A 21,913-nucleotide genomic window follows, 5' to 3' on the forward strand; every position below is an offset into this window, starting at 1 on the left:
TTGACAGCCAGTCAATTATTCTTCACCAAAGAAAGGCATGTTCCATATTCTAAATCTTATTCAGATTATGCAATTTTGAGTTTTTCCATCCTTATTCTAGCAGTTTTTTTCTGTAGTAAGATTTCTAATGTGAAGGAATGAATATGCCAATGAGCCTACATACATAGAGATAAGAGTGTTGTGGCACAGGCAAGGTCGGGGGGGAGAAAGATTCTTTGTATTAGGTAACTGAAATCATTAATAAAGAGATAATAAAGAGACAATTTGCAAATATAAAGAAAATATATCTAAGATACATTTCCTTCTCAAAAAGATACCTCTAGGGGGCCGGCCCAGTGGTACAGGGAAGTTCACACATTCTGCTTTGGCAGCCCAGGGTTCGCAGGCTTGGGTCCCAGTCACGGACACATGCAAATATGCATCGCTCATCAAGCCATGCTGTAGTCGTGTCCCATATACAAAATAGAGGAAGCTTGCCATAGATCTTAGCTCAGCGACAACCTTCCTCACCAAAAAAAAATTTTTTTAAAAGATACCTCTAGGAGCTGGCTGGGTGGTGTAGCAGTTAAGTGCTCACGTTCTGCTTCGGTGGCCCAGGGTTCACTGGTTCGGATCCCAGGTGTGGACATGGCACTGCTTGGCATGCCATGCTGTGGTGGGCCTCCCATGTATAAAGTAGAGGAAGATGGGCATGGATGTTAGCTCAGGGCCAGTCTTCCTCAGCAAAAAGAGGAAGATTGGCAGGAGTTAGCTCAGGGCTAATATTCCTCAAAAATAAATAAATAAATAAATAAATAAAAAGGATACCTCTAAAAATATTTTCATTGCTTATGGATTAGGATACTATCAAGCTATGAATTTTTTCATCCATGAATGTGCTCATTTGTTGTATGATTCATGACTCCAATATACAGTACCCTGACTTCTATGTCATGGAGGGGAGATTTTAGATGTAGCACTGTGCCTTTGTCCCTTGAAAACTGTCAGCAGATACTGAAGAAAACAATAAATACTCTACTTGCCTCTGGGTACCAAGATACCAAAAATAGGATTTCTTCCTGTTTGTAAACTGAAATTTTTCAGTGTGAGAGATCTAGCAACACAAGAGTTCAGTGGCAAGAGAAACCATAGATTATTAATTGATCACAGAACTACCAAAGAAGCAAAATGTCACTGTGGCAGTAGGTTTAAAATATTAGGCACCTACCAGGTGTCTAATTCAACTAAAAGAGAGCAGTGCATCTGTAGTCACCATCAGCACATCTCTATCCCTTTCCGAATTGAAACTCTTACTTGCCTCTCTATTCTCTACACCTACCTAATCTTCAAAACACCTTTTGCCTGAAATTATCTCTACTGTTTGAAGTTTTTCTGTCAAGTGTTTTAATCCTATAATTTTTTTTCACTTTGATCTCTCCTTTCATTTTGTTTTTCCAAATGTGTTAGGTGTTAGTGTTGACAGTGGATGGAGATATGGTGTGTGTGTAAGAAAGAAATTTAGGAAACACACCAATATCAAGATCAAATTGCTGCTTTCTTGTCTCCCTACTTCAACCTCAAAGCCTACCAGTAGCAGCATTATTGCTCCACAAATAGGAGTCAACAGTCAAGACACATTGCCTATGAATTGATAAATTAAAGGGAAAAAATCTAGTAAACTCTACCTTGTTAAAACTATCATCTTCTGGGGCCGACCTCACAGCCTGTTGGTTAAGTTGAGCATGCTCAGCTTTGGTGGCCCAGGTTTGCTTCCCAGGCATGGACCTACATAGACCACTCATTGGCAGCCATGCTGAGGCAGCTACCCACATACAAAATAGAGGAAGACTGGGACAGATGTTAGCTCAGGGAAAATCTTCCTTAAGCAAAATGAGGGAAACTGGTAACAGATATTAGCTCTGGGTAAATCTTCCCCAGCAAAAAAAAAAATTATCATCTTCTGAAATAATCATGTGAGTCATAATCTCCTGTGGAACTTATTAAAAATACAGATTCCTTGGGACCTTCCCCACAGAGATTCTGATTAAGTAGGTCTGGTGTAAAGGCCAGAAATTTACATTTTTAACATGCTCCCCAGGTGATCCTGATGTATGACCGACACACTGAAATCATTATTCTAGAAATTAGAGGAACAAATACTTCTCTGTCCTAATTTGACTAACCGAGAGTAATTGATAGTGATGGAAACACCGAGAATATGATCCCGTTAATCATAAAGCCCACAGTACACGAGAGGAAACACGAGGCCAAAGTTGGACCTCCTACTTAGCCATTAGGCCCTCAGATTTCCTAAAAAGTAAGAAAAAAAAAATAGATTGAATCATGGGCGCTAAAAAGCTTCACATTCCTTTTAGACTGCTGCTATACAAATTAAAATGTGTTAGGTCCTACTCTTTCTCATTTTCAGCCCACAACTGCCTAATTTTCCAGTTCTTTTACTATTTTTACCATTTACTACTTTACCATCCCTTTCAAACCTAATTCCTTGGTCACCCTTTTCTCCACGTCTATAAGTTCCTACTAGCTTCACTGTCTTCCCTAAGCTGCAAGCCCTGGAGTCTGTCATTTCATCACACCTATTGTTAAGACCCTTAAGTACCTTTCACTGTTGCCCCACACCACTTATTCTACTAAACTCTTAAGCTAAGACAAACCCAAATCTGGTTTCTACTTCTCTGCTTCCACTGGAGACCACCAAACAAAAACCACACAACCACACATACTAATGCCACTACCATATATCATCTTTCTCCTCAGTTGGGCTTTAACCCCACAGCAATCCTTTTATATGTTTCTAGCCAGTTCTGCTTGTTTCCTCACAGCAGCTATCCTAAATCTTTATCAGTTTGCTTGAAGGCCCTATTAATTTTCCCAACACAAAAAAATAGAATCTATTGTAAGTGAGCTACTTGAAATTTCCATCTTCCTACACATAAAAGCCCGTGTCTGCATCTCTAGTCAAACACCTACATCTCCATCCACAGCTGTGCTCATCCTTTCCCTATTCCCTCCTATCCCAGAAAAATAAGTGCATCTCTACAAAGTTGATGGATCTATCCCATCTTCTGCAAGACTCTGTCTCATTAATTTCACCTTTTTTCATTCTTATCCACTTCTCTTTACTCATTATTGCTTCACTTAATAGTTTCTCATGAGTAGCCCATCTTTAAGAAAAAACTCACCAAGGGTCCTGCCTGGTGGCATAGTGGTTAAGTGTGTGCAGTCCGCCTTGGCAGTCCAGAATTTGTCAGTTCGGATCCTGGGCATGGACCTATGCATTGCTTATCAAGCCGTGATGTGGTAGGCATTCCACATATGAAATAGAGGAAGATTGGCAGAGATGTTAGCTCAGGGCCAATCTTCCTTAGCAAAAAGAGGAGGATTGGCAGTGGATGTTAGCTCATGGCTAATCTTCCTCAAAAAAAAAAAAGCTCACTGAATTTGCATTATCTCCTAGAACAATCCTTCTTTATTCCCTTACTTTTTGTTGGAAACTCATAAAACAATGATTTAAGCTCTCCATTTTTTACATCTTCCATTCATTCTTTAAGTCTCTAAATTCCTCCTTACTACTCTAGTCTTCTTACTCAAGTTGATCTTGCTCGGGTCAGCCAAGACCTCCTCATTTAAAAATCCAGGGAGCACTTCTCATTACCTAGCCTCCCTAACTCTGTGGCATTAACATCATCTACTCTTGCTGTGCTCTCTTCCTTTGGGCTCTATGACAGCAGTTCCCCTGACTTTCCTTTCATTCAGCTGCTTCTTTCATAGACTTTTGGGCATGACTAGACTAGAGTCAGATATTGTCACCACTTACCAACTATATGACCTCTCTGACTCTAGTTCCCTCCTCATATAAAAGGGAGATGATAATAACTTATACTTCATAAGGTAGTTGTGAGAATTGAATGACAAAATATGTTATAAATGCTTAAAACACAGTGTCTGACAAATAGTAATTTGGTCCAGTAACTAGTGGACAGCGTGGTATTGATTCATGTGTTGTATAGTCGTTGTTGTTATTGTTATTATGATAATTACTATCATTATCCTAAATATTCTTTATCTCAAAACTTTTCCTGACAAATCTTTTTTTGTGTTTGTTAGAGTACAGTTTCTGGGGCCTCATCCCAAACCTAAAAATTTAGAATCTTGGGAGTAGACTCCAGTAATGTCTATTTTAAGAAGTTCCTTGGGTCACTCTTCTGCTCGTTACAATTGGAGATACACTGTCTGATTCCCTTCTGTTGGCTGCGACCTTGGAATCAGACAGACTTGAGATCAAGCTTAAGAATAAAGACTTGAGTAAATTACTTCTTTCTTAGCTTTAGTTTTCACGTCTATAAAAATAGGTTAGCACCATCAACTACACAGGCTTACTGAGAAGATAAAATTAGGTGATACATATAAAAGGTCTAGCACACTGCTCTTTATACAGGCCACAGAACAAATATTTGCAGTCCTTCCCATTTTCACGTTCAGTCATAAAGTAGAAACAGGATGAATGTATTTTAGAGAGCAAATCCTATCCCATCCTGTGCACACACCCCAAGATGTATCTGTGCAAGTCTTCTCCAAAGATACAGTCTAGTTGCCTTAGTTACCAAGAAGTCCAGTAAATATGACAGCAAATTAGAAAGCAATAGACTAGGAAAAAACTCTAAGTTACGTAACTTAGAACCAATAGACCAGGAAAAACGGAATGAAGTTAGAGTGTCACAGATTATGAAATAACTTTAAAGTGAACTAGGCCATTTTGGCAGGTAGATGCCATCTAACAAGGAATCCTGTTCAACTGTTGAAAATCACCAGTGTGATCAGCATTATGCTTAACGTGAGAAATCCAAACGGAGTTCCATATTTGACCTCTGCCTACAAGGACACTGTATTTTACTGGGTTAAAGGACTAAAACATATGAAAAATTAAGATACAAATTTAAACTATATATTTCTATTGAATTAAAATACAGGCAGCACTTACCACGTGCAAAGTCTTACTATTTGCTGGAGGTGATTCAGTTGCTTAAATATCTTACAAACAAGCAGTCAAGAATGATTGCTGTATGGATAATATAAGGGTAACCCAGGCAGGAGGAAAAAAGGAATTTCAGAGAGTGGGTTAATATGGAACTAGCTCCTTGCAAGTCTCCATACTAGAATTTCTGTAGTACTGTACTTCTTAATCCCCTCCCGGTTTCATTGTTCTGGGGTCTGCGTATGATTGAGTTTTATGATCAAATGCTAAATTAAGTGCATTAATTTCTCTTCTCAGCAGTGAAAGAGAAGAAACATTGCAGAAGTTGTCATGGAATGCCCCATGAAGAATTTGGGAACTGAGATGGGGCCTGAAGTAAGGCCTAGATGACTGAAAAGAAGACAGGATTGTGCTCAGGCAAAGGACACATCAGCGAAGGCATGGGGTAAAAATGAACACGGATGCCCATGGAATAATGAGAAGGCCAGTATGACTGCAGCAGCTACCAAAAGTCATGTTAGATAGAGAGGATGTGACTAGACATGGAGAGACTCAGAAGCCTGGCAAGGAATGTAGAATTGCTTCTGTGGAAACAGAATAATTTGGGTTTTTTTAATGATGACAAAACAATGAATAATATTATTCTGTTAGTCATATCCATTTGCTCAGCAACTAGCCACTGGCAGCTAACATAGTCAAAGCAAAAATGTTAGGCAAGGTAGGAAATAAAATTGAATAAGACATAGAACACTGCTCTCAATGCTGTTTAAAAATTAGGACATAAGATAATGACAAAAATAATTATAATCACAGCAGAATATAAATGGTAGCAGACATACATGACAGTACTCTGAGAGGAAGTAGGTAGTTATGAATAGTGGCAACATGATATTTGGATAGGACCTTGAAAAATAGATGTTATATAAATAAAAATAAGAACAGAGGACCTCTGGGAGGAAAACTGTATGAGCAGAGGCAGTTCATTTCAACAAATATTGCATGCCTATTGTGTGCCAGGTGCTGGATTGATACTGGGGTATTAACACTTATCATAGCCTCTGCCCTTAATTGCTTAACACGGGCAAGCAGAGCACTTGTTCTCAGGGACGTTTGCGGAGTCCCATTCAGGCAGAGCATTTATATATGAGGAAGTAACAGAATGAAGCTAGGAAGATAAATTGAACCAATATATTACTGAAAGCCTTAAATGCCAGGCTAATTTATACCCAATTCTATTGGGTATGGGTTCATTAAAATCTCTTGCTCTAGTTTTCAGTAAGGGAGGGAAATTATGAGAATTGTGGTTTTTGCAGTCTAAGCTAGGAGGAGTGTAGAGAATAGATTTTAAAGGAAGAGACTGTAAAAGTGGGAGGCTATTATTACACTAATAAAGTATGAAGTGATAATAGGTTGGGATAGCTAGTGACAGCAGAGCAGTAGTGAAAGCTCACATGTATGAAGAACGCGTTAATGTTCTAGTCATTTGTGAAGGGCTTACGTGAATCATCTCACTTAATCCCCACCATATCTCTATGTTATGGGTACTGTTATTATTCCCTATTGACAGACGAGGAAACTGAGCATAAGACATTAAGGAGCATGCCCACGTTCCACACCTAGTAAATGATGAAGGTAGATTGAAGCATAGGCGATCTCCAGAAACTGTGCTTTTTAACCACTGGCTATAGAATCAAGCACAGATATAACTTTTGAGCTTACATGCCTAAGTAAAAGATAGCTCAATTAACAAATACAAGGAGGTTTCCATACTTTTTATTTCGCTTAAAAACTTTACCAGCTGAGAAAAAGTTATAGCATCCCTTTCCTAAGTCAAACTCACGGAAAGGTTTAGCGATTTTCAAATTCAATAATAGAATTTTAATAGCAGAATGTATCTCAGAGAATATTTTCTCCAACGTTACAACTTTACAGAAGAGGGAATTGAGATCAAGATTAAGGGAATTGCCCAAAGTCAGAAAGCTAGCTAAGGATCGAACTCAGATTAAAATTCATATCTCCTCTTTTCTGACCTACTGTAATACAGTACCCTGATTTTATCATACAGAAAAGGATATGAGTCTTCTCTTATGTTTTTCATAGCAAATATGGAAGTTCACCATACTGAGTCATAAAGGGAGAGTAGTTTTTACTTATAAATTGCAGATATATATGTGATTGGTTGCATACCTACTCACTCAAAATCACAACAGTAAGCGTGTTAACAATTAAGCCCATTTTTCATTTTAACAGATGAATCTAACTGCAACAGAGAATTTTCCGGCAATGATGTGGGGTAGGCTCACTTCCATATTATAACAAATCCTTAGTGAGCAAGTAAATCAACATTCGTGAACTACTTGTTTCCATGCAGTGATAAATAAATATCAGAGTTTTCGGGGCAGGCAGGCAGGGCAGGATGACACCAGAAGGTGTCCAGGTTTGAAATTCATTGCTGTCCTGAGTGTACATCTCTCCGACAGAACTTCCATCTTTTTTCTTTGCTCATTACCAGGTGTTTCCTCTTGCAGCACCAGAGTCCAGCACTGATAGTCAAAGCGTAGCCAGGCCAATTTGCTCTCATTTATTTTATGAGCCATTACCAGACTCAGAGATAAAAAACAAAAGGAAGCATATCCTTTTCATGTCTTTTTAAATTGAATGACAATCAAAGAAAACTCTTCATAACATTAAGTATGTAAGAGAAGGCTCTACATTAACTTAGGACTAAAGTTCCTTGGCGAACTCTGTGGGTTCGAGCCTAATGGAATGTGACAGGAGGGCTACATGCAAGCAGACAGACCCCACCGGGAGGCTCAGAGAGCAACAGTGTCAGTTTCCCTCTCAGGAATAAGACAAGTCCAAATAACAACTGAGAATATGTTGTCAGTTGTTTCCCCCATAGCGCTTCCTAGTCACAGGTTAAAAAAATAAAAATAAAAGGAGTTCAGAAGTAAGAAGAAATTATAAACCAGGGAGGTTGTAAAGAAATCTTGATTCACTTCAAATTCATTGGACAAGCAGTTGATTAAAGATGAGTGCATAAATAGCACAGAGTTCATGTCACTGGAGAAAATAAGAAAGAAAGAGATTTTTTTTAAAAAGCATACATCGAAGTGGGGTAGAATGAAGAACAAAAAAAGAGAGAAAAGCAAATAAAAATTTAAAAAGCAAGAGAAGGGGAGAAGAAAGAAAATGAAAGAAATTAAGCTGACAGGAAGGCACATATGAAATGCAGCTGTGGTGCTCATTTACTCTTCTTTTAAAATGTAAATTACTTCTGATTTTGAAGTCAAGGACTTGATATTTTCCTATGGAAATATAGCTTTGCATGCTCTAAATAGTGTCTTCCACAAAAGAGAGAAAACTAGGGAAGATAATGGCGTTTTACTGTAAGGAATTAAAAAGTAGTGCTAAAAATCTAAAGGCATCTCAGTGTACGTTGTCCGCAATAGACTGCAGCTTTAAAAACCTCCGAATTTCCTAGCGTGATGTAGGCACAAAGAGAACTGGAGACAGACTTGGTTGCTTGGCAACCGCGCTCTTCATAGGCAGCCGGAGCAAAAGGAACCGGCTGAGGCCTAATGGCCTTTCACCTGCTTGGTTAAAAGGAAATCACAGGGAAAGAGTCGCCTCGCAAGGGCCAAAGTTCCCCTTGAGAAACAGAGGCTTGAGAAAGCGTCCTCCAGCTTCAGTTTGCTTGCACAGTCGCTTGAAGGGGTGCTTCTAATGCCCCAGTAATCAAGGACACTTTTTCTTTCGCCTCCCCCTGCTCTGGGTGCCTCCTCCGTGAATATAACAGGCTGTACGCTTGCTATTCTGATGTGGTTTACGAAAGCAAATCCCTTTAAATTTTTTGTTCCAAATTGATAGTTAAATTCAGAAAATCAGGAAAAATGCCTGTAGCACTTTCTGTGATGACCTTCATGAACATCTCCCCATTTTTTCATTAGATTTGCGTTCTGATAATACTAGGACTAGTAAAGTGTATTCATGATGATAAAACTTAGGAATGGTTACTATAAAAATATTCTATTTTTAAGTAAATACCTGGTGATTGAATTTATTTTAGGAAATTTACTTGGCTGGCCATTTTAGTGAAAACGTGAAAAGTGCCTAGAGGTGATTTAGTATAAAGAGTGGTGAGTTCTTTCCAAAAGAATTCACACAGCCCATTCCTAAAATGTAAAGTATTCTAATATATGGCTTTGTCTATGGAAATTTTAGCCTTTGCTAGAAAATACTGGGGTTTTTTTTTCATTTTATTGAAGCCATAATAGTTCATAACATTGTGAAATTTCAGGTGTACATTGTTATTCATTATTATTTATCAGTCACCATATATATGTGCTCCTTTACCCCTTTTCCCACCCCTAACCCTCTTCCCCTCTAATAATTGTTAGTCTGCTTTGTTTGTCCATGTGTTTGTTTATCTTCCAGATATGAGTGAAATCATGGGGTCTTCATCTTTGGCTTATTTTACTTAACATAATATGCTCAAGGTCCATCCATGTTGTTGCAAATGGGACAATTTTGTCTTTTTATAAGGCTGAGTAGTATTTCATTGTATATATATACCACATCTTCTTTATCCGTCCATCAGTTGAGAGGCACTTTGCTTGCTTCCACATCTTGGCTATTGTGAATAATGCTACAATGAATATTGGGATATATAAGTCTCTTTGAATTATTTCAACTTCTTTGGACAATATCCGGTAGCAGGATAGCTGGGTCATATGATATGTCTATTTTTACTTTTTTGAGAAATCTCCATGCCATTTTCCATAGTGGCTGCACTAGTTTGCATTCCTACCAGCAGTGTATTAGGGTTCCCTTTTCTCCACATCCTCTCCAACATTTGTTGTTTTTGGTCTTGGTAATTTTAGCCATTCTAACAGATGTAAGGTGATATCTCATTGTAGTTTTGATTTGCATTTCCCTAATGATTAGTGATGTTGAACATCTTTTCATGTGCCTGTTGGGCATCTGCATACCTTCTTTGGAAAAATGTCTGTTCATATCTTCCACCCATTTTTTAATTGGGTTGTTTGCTTTTTTGTTGTTGAGTTGTGTGAATTTATATATTTTGGAGATTAACCCCTTGTCAGATACATGATTTGCAAATATTTACAAAATGTATTTTTGTAAGGTAAGTTTAATGAGTAATTCCCAATTAGTCCAGCTCTCTTATGGTCAAACAGTGAAATGTGAGTGGAAATTGGGCAACTAACTACACAGCAGTCAGATTAAGCCCTGAAGGAAGCATTTAGAGTGGTGGATTCTGGTCCTCACCCCTGTCACTCAGCACAGCATTGGAATTCTAACTTGAATAGCATAGAAATAACTAATGTACTTGGTTTCTATTGGATTTTTCCTTCAGGTAAAATTCTGAATATAAAATATAAAAATGTATACATAATGTTAAACTTCTCAGGGTTTTCAAATTATGTATATTTATTTCAGTTTTATTCACAACCAGTATGCATAATTACTTTTTATATGTTTTATAGCATTTCTTCACTCTTATTCCTTTATTTTATTGTACTTTACCGAAATATGTTTTTTATGTTCAGAATTATGATATATAGTCACATATATATATCTCCTATAATTCACCTCCCACTCCACCTCCAAAGTGGAAAAGAAAATGTATTTTTACTCTCCACATGACTTCTCCAAGGCAGTCTTCAGTGATTGTCAGTAGCTATAGAATCGTCCAGAAGACTTTGGTCAATGAAGGTGAAGAGGTGTCAAGCAGCTAAAAAGAAACAGAAACAGAGAACAACTTATAAGCACTCCTAATACCTCTCCCGGAGGTCAAATCCAATACTAAAGACTTGGGCAAACGTAGAGAGAAGGAGTGTAACTTTGCTCTTAGTTGAAGATACATCTGACCTGAAGTTTATGGCTTTCACTTTCTCAGGAATGGCTATAGGGACATTCACTGACAGTATTACTCATCTAACCTTATCTTAAAAGTAAAAATTCTCAGAAAATATGTGACAAAAATGTGATCTATTTGGTCAACCACTGATTCTTAAGTAAGTAAATATTTAAGCAGAAGATTGTTTTCTCTTTTAGGATAGCTAGAGTGTTTCTGTAATAATCTATTAAATAGTTTTTTTTAAATAGTCTTCTTTTACATAGTTAAAATAGAAAATGAGGTTTTTTTCTTTATTTTAAAACCCTGGCACCATAATTCCTTCGGGGAAAAGCAATTTAGGGTATAAGGTGCAACCCTGAGGCCATAGGTTATCACACAGGTTCTTAACCTTGGCTACACGTTAGAATCACCTGGAGAACTGTTTTAAAACACTGATTTCCTACCTGCCATCCCTCCCCATCAAGGCTGTGATCTTGGTTCCACATCTCAGTCAATCCTGCATGAAACAGCATCATTATGTGCTCATGAACTTCTAAGTTAGTTTTGATTTAAAAGTTTAAACTCTTATTTTCTAGGAGATGGACTTTAGGAGACTAGTTACAATATTAAAGAAAAAAATGAGCACAGTGTTTAATGTTATTTATGCCTAATTGCTTTTCCCAACACCTGTGTCTCTCTAGCCATGTGCTCATGCAGCCTTCTGTTCTAATGTTCTATCTTAATATTTGTTCTAAAAAAAAATTAAAGAAGTAATGGATGTTAATAAAAATATTCTAAATTCTGTAGAAGTAGAAAGAGTAAAGCAAACATTAGCTCTTCCTCTTAGCATCCAACCAGGTTACACTTTGGTACCAAGGGCCATATCGGCTATCCTGCAATTGTACAACTCCAAGTACGCACAATTTTCTTTGTTAGAAAAAATATACAAGCTGAGCTATTTTTGCCAGAAAACCAATACATCTTTCCATAATATATAGTATTATTTTCTGATAGAATTTTTAGGGTATGTGTAATATTATACTATTCTATGAAAGAAATAGAATGATCCATGTTGTTCATAATTCTTTATCTCTAATATTGCTGATGAAATCCTGTGATTTGTACACAAGGATTAGGATATACCTTTTGTCATTTGCTACCACACAGCATTTAAAATAATCTGTCAGTTTCATCATTCTATGCCTAAGAATAGAATAAATTCTAGACCATTCTATGTTAGATGTACTCACCTGACTTACTGCTTCAAGCTGATAGAGACATTGGTGCTACTGCTTCTGAGTAATGAAACTGAGAGATACATTGGCTTTTCATTTACTGAAAGTTCTATTTATTGACTACAAACTGTCCCTGTGACCTTTGTCCTTGAGTCCTGTAAACTGTTAGGGTTCCTAGTTTCAAGGAAGAGAAATCAATTCTGTCTAATTTAAATAGAAGTAGGCTTTACTGGAAGAACGTAGGATAGTAAGAATTGTTAGGAAAACTGGAAATCAGGCCCCCCAAAACAGGCAGGAACCAAGCAGAGACAGACAGAGAACATCAGAGGAGGTCACCCTGCAGAACCAGTCTGGTCAGGAAGCAGCCATCAGCTCCACTGCCCTTACCACTGTGAGACACCACTGCTACCAATCCTTATGGCAGAAACCACTGGATGCCATTGCCATGGCATTGTTTTACCCTGCAACTAGTACTATCTTTAAAACTGTCTCTCCATCCCCAGAGTCAGTGTCCACAGAAGAAGTATTCAGTCTGCTGAGCTAATATTACTGGCCCATACCTTAAGCGCCAGGGGAGGTGAAAGGAAAGTTTTTCCTCCTTTGGCTTCTGTAGCAGGAGCTGGGGCTCTGGATCCCACCAAGATTCCAGGAATAGGAATTTCTTAAAATACAAAAGGGATTTGGAAAATGGACAGCCAAAATAGGAGGGGGCATGTTTCTACCTCACCTTCCAAGGGCTACACGTGAACAGGATAATAACTCTATCATCAGTGGAGGTTAGGGGGAGGGAAGCATACATTCCATTGATAATGAATTTATGGAATGAACTTCAAATATGAAGCACAGGAAAAATTATCATTAATTAATTTGAGATTAACTGACTCTGGGATCAGGTGTAAGTCTTGTGTTACTACTTTGATAATTGTGGCCACGATAGGTAATGAAAGCAGATACTAGAAGCTTTATATGTTAGCAATGAATACAGTTGCCAGCAATGATGTGATTTAATGTTAAAAGATATGATGGCTAAAAATTGGGCACTATTTCTAATAAATACATATCAATATTTATGTGATGCAAGTACAGCAGTGGTTAGAGGAAATTTTATAGTTTTAAATGGTTATGTTAGAAAATAAGAAAGATTGGAAATCACATATTTAAGACTCTATATTAGAAATCCAGTAAAATATGAGCAAACTAAAACAAAAGCGAGTAGAACAAAGAAAATAAAGAGGAGAAGACCTTAAAATAGAAAACAAACACTGGGTAGTTAACAAAGCTAAAAGCTGGTTCTTTGAAAATATCCGTTAATGTAATTCATCGTATTAACAGAACATAAAGTCAGACAAAACCACCTCAAGAGACACAGAAACTCTTTTACAAAAGTCAACACTCATTCATGATTTTTTCAAAATCATTCAGAAAATTATTAACATTAATAAATGAGACTAACAAATAACAAAGGAAAATATGTAATAAGTACATGAAAAAGTGCTTAATATAAGTTATCAAGAAAATTCAAGTTAAAACCACAATGAGATACCACTGCACATTCACCAGATTAGGTAAAATTAAAAAGACCAACCATACTACATGTTTGTGAAGATTTAGAGGAACTGGAACTTAAAAAGACCAACCATACTACATGTTGGTGAAGATTTAGACGAACTGGAACCGTCATACGCTGTGGTGGGAACGTACAAGGATGCAGCCACTGTGGAAAAGAGTCTGGCGGTTTCATATAAAGTTAAACACATGACCCAGCAATTCTACTCCTAGTATTTATCTGAGAGAAATGAAAACACATATCCACACAAAGACCTGTACACGGATGTTCACAGCAGCTTTATTCATGATAGCCTAACACAGGAAACAAGTCAATTGTCCATCAACAGGAGAAGGGATGAATTGTTATTTCATATGATGGAATACTACTGAGCAATAAGAAGGCATGAGGTACTGATATATGCAACAAGATGTGAATTTCGAAAACTTTACTGAACAAAAAAGCCAGGTGAAAAGAGTATATATATATATATATATATACACACACACACATATATATAGACACACACACACACATATATAGACACACACACATATATATATGTATGAATTTCTTAAAAAAGGCAAAAACCAATCTGAGGTGAATAAATCAGAAGAGTGATTTTCTTGGGGTTTGGGAGAGTACATTGACCACGAAGGGGGCTTAGAGATCTTTCTGGCAAAGACTATGTTCTATAACTTGTTAGAGAATGGGCTACGTGGGTATTTGATTTTTTTCAGACCTCATTGTATTGTATCCTTATGATTTATATATTTCGATTTATATGAATTTTACCTCAAAAAGAAAACTTAACAAAAATTAAATTCTAGTTAGTAGATTTGCTTTGCATCTTATGAATTCTGAAATTCTCTTTTGTGTGTTCTAGACTTGAGCAAATGAATAAACATATAATTGGAGCAAGATTCCTCATTTACACATGTACATTTTCTAGTTCTATTCACTGAGAAGCAGAGGAGCAAAGACACACCAGTAGCAACGGCAGGCCTACTTTCCAGATCTTTGTTTTTAAATTTCCTTCTCCACTAAGGAGAACCGGGATTCCTAGGAGAATTAAATGATACCAGTGGTAAGGCATGGAAAGTACAAGATAAGCCTAGAAACTCTTATGACAGAAAGTAAAAAAATAAAGAATAAGGGGACATGTCAGACAAACACATGAGTCAGGTCAAAAAGACTTCCACTGACCAAATATGGGAAAATTTGACCGCCAAAATAAATGTTGATAGTAATGGATTATAACCTGATGAATAACACAGGAATTCATGACTTCATAATGACATACATGAGTAGATGAATAAATAAATAAATAGATGAGAGAAAAAGGAAATGCACTTTTTATGGTAGGATGCAGACCAATAAACGGAGAAAGAAGATAGGGTTAGGAAAACCATGAGTGAGCATCAAACCTAGTAGACAAAAGTTTGATGAACAGGATGTTTACATAGACGATTTACAGTCTCTTTCCATAAGTTACCTATTAATTAGGAAAGGGAAATAGTGACTTTACCATGGAGAAACCTGCTGCTCACCACTTTACCCAAATAATCAAAATTAGTATCACTAATATTAGTGCAGTCTAAATTATATGCCCCAATATGATTCACTGAGAAGACTAATATATCACTTTAGTGGAATTCCAGACAAATTCCAGACATCAGGTTATGTTGCATAACCTGAAACTTAGTGATGAAACAACGGATAAACTCCAATTGAAAGATATCCTACAAAATAACTGATCCGTGCCATTCAAAAATTTAAGGCTAAAAACACTAAGTTTGGCTGAGGATCTGTTCCGAGTTAAACCACGCCAAAAAGACGTGAAAAATAAATGCAATCCATACTCCTGGTTTTGATCTTGAATAGGGAAAATACGAGAAAATGTCCTCATTTGGATAACTATGTTGTCAACAGGTAAGAGAATGAACATGTTCTTAGGAAACACAATGAATTATTTAGGGGTGAAAATTCATCTTCCTTCCAATTTGCTTCAAATGATTCAGAAAACAAGTATGCACGTATATAGAGAGGAAGCAAAGGGAGCAAAATGTAAATAATTGAAACCGGGTAGAAGTTACATGGGTATTCCTAGTTCCTTGAACTGTTCCTGAAACCCTTCTGTAAGTCTGAAAGTATATCAAAATAAAAAGTTACAAATTAATAAACAAAAGTAAGTCCTTCTCCCCGAAAAAGCTGTACACAGGAGATTGGTAAGTCAAAAAAGATTAGTATACAATTCCAGCGTCTCTAGCTCCAGGGTCTTTGGAGGAGAGTTTCTAATCATAGGATGGGAGAAACGTCCTTTTTCACCCTACTAGGAAAAGTCCCAGAAGATAATACACGCCTTTATCTCAAGTCTGGTTCTATCTTGTTTGATTGCAAGAATAGGACTAAGGAAGCAAGAATCAGACTGATTATTCTTTTGCCTTAGGAAAAGAAATCTTTTATTATTGGTGAAAGATTTTTGATGCATTTTTTATAAATGATAAAGAAAACTTTTTCTAAAGTAGCTGGATATTTGTAAGCCTACAGCTATTCTGAAGACTTGAAATGCGCACAGCAGTGTGATTGCTGTCTATCATTGGCTGTGTGAGGTTTAAGCGTGCTGTTTAGTGAGATCAAGATTCTTTCTGTTTGAGAAGAAAAAGGACTGAGTTTGCTGGGAGTGGGATCCCAGGACACTTGCATCCTTTTCCTTGCCAGAATATTTCTCCTTCTATTCATTTATATCTTGCGGTCCATAGCCTTTATGTGATAAGTTACAGCATATTTTTCCCTCATTAATGAACTCTTGAAATTAATATTTATGACAAAGTCACATTGGAAAGGATATGTATCTTTCAGATATGCCCTCAGTAACTCTGAAAAAGTTCATAATAATAAATTATCCATTCTTTTCCAAAGTTGCCATATTTGTTGGAAGTGACATTTCCTGTCATTCAACTAGATATAAAATGCATAATATATAAACTTATCATCAGAAGACATACACACAGTCTTGCTGTTAGCACAGGCTAGTACATGGTAGGGTGAAAGACACTGTCACGCATGTAAGTCTGTTTCCTTATTGTTGTTTAAAATATTTTAAAGTAAAACAGTTAATTCTCATTGGAATAAATATTTGTATTGGACATCTTATAATTATATTATCCTTTTTTATCTCTCTGGTCCTCAGTTTCCTCATATGTAAAATGGAAATTATTAATATTAAATGAAATAACATACATAAAGTGCTTAGCAGAACGTGTAGTACATAAGCACTCAATAAATGGTATCCATATACATAGATTATTTTATATTAGACTGCTTCAAGTTAAGGATGCCATATTGAACATATGTTTATCAGCTCTGAAATCAAGAAACTAGAAATCTCAGAAAAATTTTAGCTGATAAAGCAGCAAAAACATACTGGTAGATAGAATCCCAGGCTAGTGGCATGCAGAGGGAGATGTTGATAAAAATGAGCTGGTTTCCACCACCAGCCCCTTCAGAACCCCACCAAAACACAGGATTTGGAAGCATTTGATACACAGGGGAGCAGAAAATCACAGAGAAAAAAACAGGTGTTGGGGGACAAGGGTGAAGGAGGAACATGGAAAGTTGAAAGTCTATGTTCAGCACCCTCAATTTTCCTCCTCCACTTCTACACACTGATTTCAAATAGTCAGATACTTAATCCCCAGGGACCAGAAACTGGAGGTTTAATCATTGGAAATATTGAATAGAGGAAGAGAAAATTATTGGAATATGAGGTACATAGTGGAGCAAGGATGAGGTATATAATTGAAAATAAGAGTACTGATCCACTGTGCATAAAGCAGACTGACCCCAAGGCCTCTGCCCCACCCTAAACAGATTACTGGAAACCAATGGTCAGGCCCCAGGTAGAAGATTGGAGAATTTTCTTCTGGAGAAACTAAAAGATTCCAGAGATAGACCTGCCTGCATGGATATTTGGGAACCTGAGTGACTGGCTATCATTCAGACCAATTTTACAAGAGTAAGGAGTTCTCATTATAAGCACCAGAGATCAAAGAGCTTCCAATCAAAATGTGAGATTCTGTTGGTCACCAAGGATCATGAAATATATGCAGAAAACCTCCAGAGTATATGAGAGAGGCCAAGTAAGCAAACCAAGAAAAGAAATTCAGAGGAAAGATAACGCAGAAAATGCTAGAACATTTCAAAATTAAAACCAAAACGCAAATTAATAGATCAGGGAGAGAAGTTTTTACATCAATAAAAATTGATTATATTTAGAAGGAAGAACTCTTAGTTAAAATAACATAGTTGAAACAAAAATGTCTACAGAAGCTAGAAAGTAAGCAAAATGTTAAGTTGGAAAATGTAAGAGAAAAGCTAAGAACTAAGAACATCAAACCAAGAGCTCAAATAACCAATTAATGTGAGTTTCATAAAAGGAATAGATGGATAGTCATAGGGATAAAAATATTTTTAAAAGAAACTAAAGAGTACACATTTCCAGATTGAAAGAACCCAAGAAAGTACGAGTACAATTAATTTTTTTAAATATCCAAACAAAGCATATTGTCATATTTCAGAATACCATATTAAAGAGACAATCTGAAACTATTAATAATAATAATGAGAGATCACATCCAAAGAATAAGATTCAGAATTACATTAAGCTTTTCAACAATAGCACCTGATGATTCAGAGAGAAAATAATTTTCAACCTAGAATTTTTCATTCAAGGATAAGAGTAGAATAAAGATATTTTCAGACATGCAAAGATTCACAAAATTTTCCTTCCTCTCTTAGTCAGCTGTTGGAAAGGAGTGCAGAATGGAAAAATATTCTACACAGGCATTCGTGCTAGAATTTGACAAATAAATTGTTTCCTTTTTGGTGTTGTTAGGACAGTCCAGTGGATTCCAACTCCTAGCGCCCCTGTAGACAGCAGAGCGGAACCCTGCCCAGTCTTTTCACGCCATCTGTTCACTTTCCAGTGCTATATCAGACAATGCTCCCCTGCTATTCATACGGTTTCCACGCCAATTTTTTTCGGAAGTGGATGGGCACGTCCTTCTTCCTAGTCTGTCCTAGTTTGGAAGCTCTGCTGAAACCTTTCCACCATGGGTGACCCTGCTAGTATTTCAAATACCAGTGGCATAGTTTTCAGCATCACAGCAGTCACCACTATATGACAGCTGACAGACAGGTGGTGTGGTTCCCTGACTAGGAAATGAGCCCGGCCATGGTAATGAGAGCTTCAAATCTTAACCACTAGACTACCACTATTTCCTTATAACTTAAATAATAGCTCATCTATACAGGAAGGGAGAAAGAGTCACTACCTACAAATGACAAATCAAGACAAAATTTTAAGCATATTATTTAAAATTACAAGGTAACCAATATAGAAAATAAAAAGTGATAAAATACATCCAAAGGAAAAGAAAAGAAGGAGGGTAGTATAAGTGAGATAAATTTTTATCTATCAGAGAAATTTCATAGATAATGTTTGAAATTGATTATCAAAAATAGTTTTATATGCCTATAATTGGGATTTGGATCTATAATGACATACATAAAGAAACTACCCATTCCACACTTTCCCATGGAAGCCAATTTCTAAGAGAAGATGAGCAGATCAAGAGAGATTTTTTTTAAATTACAGTGAGTTATCAGAGGGTGTCCATGCAGCACCATGACTTACATATTGGGAACAAGTTGTGGTTCCAGGGGCAGCAGAAGCCTGTACTTGAAGTGGGTTGCTAGGATTCCTTGCTGCCAGTGCTGGCGAATCCATCTCCAGTAGGACGTGGAAGAGAATACAGTTTACCTATTGACTGTAGAGATTTGTGAGCAAAGCAGAGCAACTAAAGTAAATATTGAGAAAATGCTAACCCTTAGAGCATAAGACACTAAGTACGGTTCAGCTCCTCCCCTTAGGTAGGTCCAGTGGAGCATCTGCGGGGATATCTCAGCCATCTCTTTTTCTTCAGGAGGCACAGAGCAGTAGCTGGGGCAAAGGAGAGCGGAAACTCTGATCTTGATAAATTGTCATTTCCACCCACACCGCAGCCAAATCTCTTTTGGAAAATCTGAGAGACACAACAAGTTGGGTGGGCTGAGAGCCTACCAGTCGGTCAGATGAAGCTACTCATTCAGTGGACATGGACACAAACTGTTAAAGCAAGTCTCCTGAAGAAACATGCAATTCAAAACATCTAAGGGGAATTTTGATATCTGAGATCTAAGATTATCACTCACCGTATTCCTGAAACAGTTCTCTCAACACTCCCTGATGGAATTGTGAGAATCCTCTGGACCCCAAGTTGGATGACAACTGCAGAAAGCTTTTTGCTGTTATCAGCCAAGCTACAGATGTCTGCAGCAACATCTGTTTTTCTGAGTGACATACCCTGCAAACACCAAGCTTTGTGAGTGTGAGGCATCTCAGCAGGGAAGCGGCTCTAAGAGGCTTCAGAGAGCAGAGTGTACTTTCCTCAGATGATTTTACACACGCGTCCCTCATATCATCCTGTAACATCTGCATGAATCAGAGGAAAACAGCAACTCTGTAATCGAATATGAAATATAAAACATGATAGGCATGAAATATGAGGTGCATAATTTGTGGTTCATAAGTCTGAGTTCTCTTTGTCCTGCAGCAGAATAAATGCTGAAGTTTTTAAACCGAGGATTGTGTGGCGAGATCTATCATGAACATAAAGGATTATATTTCTCTGATTGTAATTCCTCAGGTCTGTAGTAATCAGTAAGAGGAACAGGAGGTCTTGCGATGTGCTCCACTTTGAGAGCCAGGTTTTCCTCTGGTTGTGATGTGGTACAACCCTTCTGGCCTGTTTTCAAGTGATGTTCATGTTGCCCTTGTAGTTTCCAGTTTAAACACTGACCCTTGAGTGAAATCATGTTTTGTGTTTCTTTCCCTCTCTCTCCCTCACCCTCTTTCCTTGCTACTCTTCCCAATCTCTGTCCCTGGGTGTTGATCCCTGTCTGTCTGCTGAGAGGACACTTCCCTCCCACCCTCCAACCCTTCCCTCTTGCCCTCTGCATGACTGCATTGTATAGCTATTTCAGAGTCTGGCTGTATTAGTTATCTATTGCTGTGTAACAAATTATCCCAAACTTGGTGGCTGAAAATAACAACAGCAATTATCTCATAGCTTCCGTTGGTGAGGAGTCCAGGCATGACTTCACTCCCAGGCTCAACTGCAAAGGCTCCTTTTTAAAGCTCATTCATGCGATTGTTGGTAGGATTCAGTTCTTTGTAGCTGATGGACTGAGGCCTCACTTCCTCATGAGCTGGTGACCTTCAGAAGGTCTCTCTCGATAGTTGCTGTGTGGAGCTCTCCATAGAGCATCTCATAACACAACATTGAAGCTTGCTCCATGAGAGTGAGAAAGCTTTAAAGCAAGAGAGAGAGTACCAGCAAGATGGAAGTCACTGTCTTTTGTAATCAAATTACAGAAGTGATATCCAATTAATTTTGCTGTATTCAGCTGATCAGATGCAAGTCACTGGATCCAGTCAAGAAGATGGGATTCCCCAAAGATGTGAGTACCAAGAGGTGAGGATCACTGGGGAACATTTCAGAGAATGCCTACCAAACATGCTTACAGTGAGGCGGAAGTGAAGTGTGTGTAGAGGTTGGAAGAGAGAGCCAAAGGCTCTCTGTTCTTTTCTGTCTTCTTTGATCCAACACCCTACACTCTTACTTTGTCTTTACCATAAGGTTCTATACTCATTTCACATTTGGTTTTAACCATTTTCCTGATTGCCTAATTTTCTGTCCTGCTCAACAGCAATAACTAACATTTACATATTGGTGTATGTACAAATTACAAAGCATTTTCCTGTAAGGAACTGAGTTTTAGGGGGAGATATAATGAAAACAGAAAAGCAGTGGTCAGAGAATTAGAAGCTTCCAGACTATAAGGGATCACAGCCATGAACAGTTTGAGGTATCCAGTGGTCAGCCTTGTGTTTTCCACTTAAAACTAGATTCGCCAAATGACCACTGTAGATCTAGGGTATTATTTGCAAACTGCAGAGTTGCATCATTCCGTTCTTTTAGTAAGATTAGTAAATTTGATATGGTTGATGTCTGATTACTGTAATAAACAGAGAGAGTTGTGAGAGTTGCACATTTTAAATAGAAAAATATCACATTTATTTTGAATATAACCATAGAAACTGAATTAATATCAGGCCTCTTTGCTTATTAAGGTCAGGTTCTGACAGTGGTTGCTATGGTTGTGTTTGATGGCTTCCATTGACTGCATAACAA

General features: G+C 37.5%; 1 long non-coding RNA gene across 1 annotated transcript; it reads right to left on the reverse strand.

Annotated features, from left to right (window-relative positions):
• Positions 1-10,409: 10,409 nt before the first annotated feature.
• LOC139041860 (uncharacterized) lies at positions 10,410-20,143 on the reverse strand. Its single transcript, XR_011497898.1, has 3 exons — positions 19,872-20,143; positions 19,315-19,447; positions 10,410-10,730 (listed from the first exon to the last, which is right to left on the reverse strand). It is a non-coding gene; the product is annotated as an uncharacterized lncRNA (long non-coding RNA).
• Positions 20,144-21,913: the final 1,770 nt, after the last annotated feature.

Source organism: Equus asinus, chromosome 24, assembly GCF_041296235.1.
Source record: "Equus asinus isolate D_3611 breed Donkey chromosome 24, EquAss-T2T_v2, whole genome shotgun sequence".
NCBI lineage: Eukaryota > Metazoa > Chordata > Mammalia > Perissodactyla > Equidae > Equus > Equus asinus.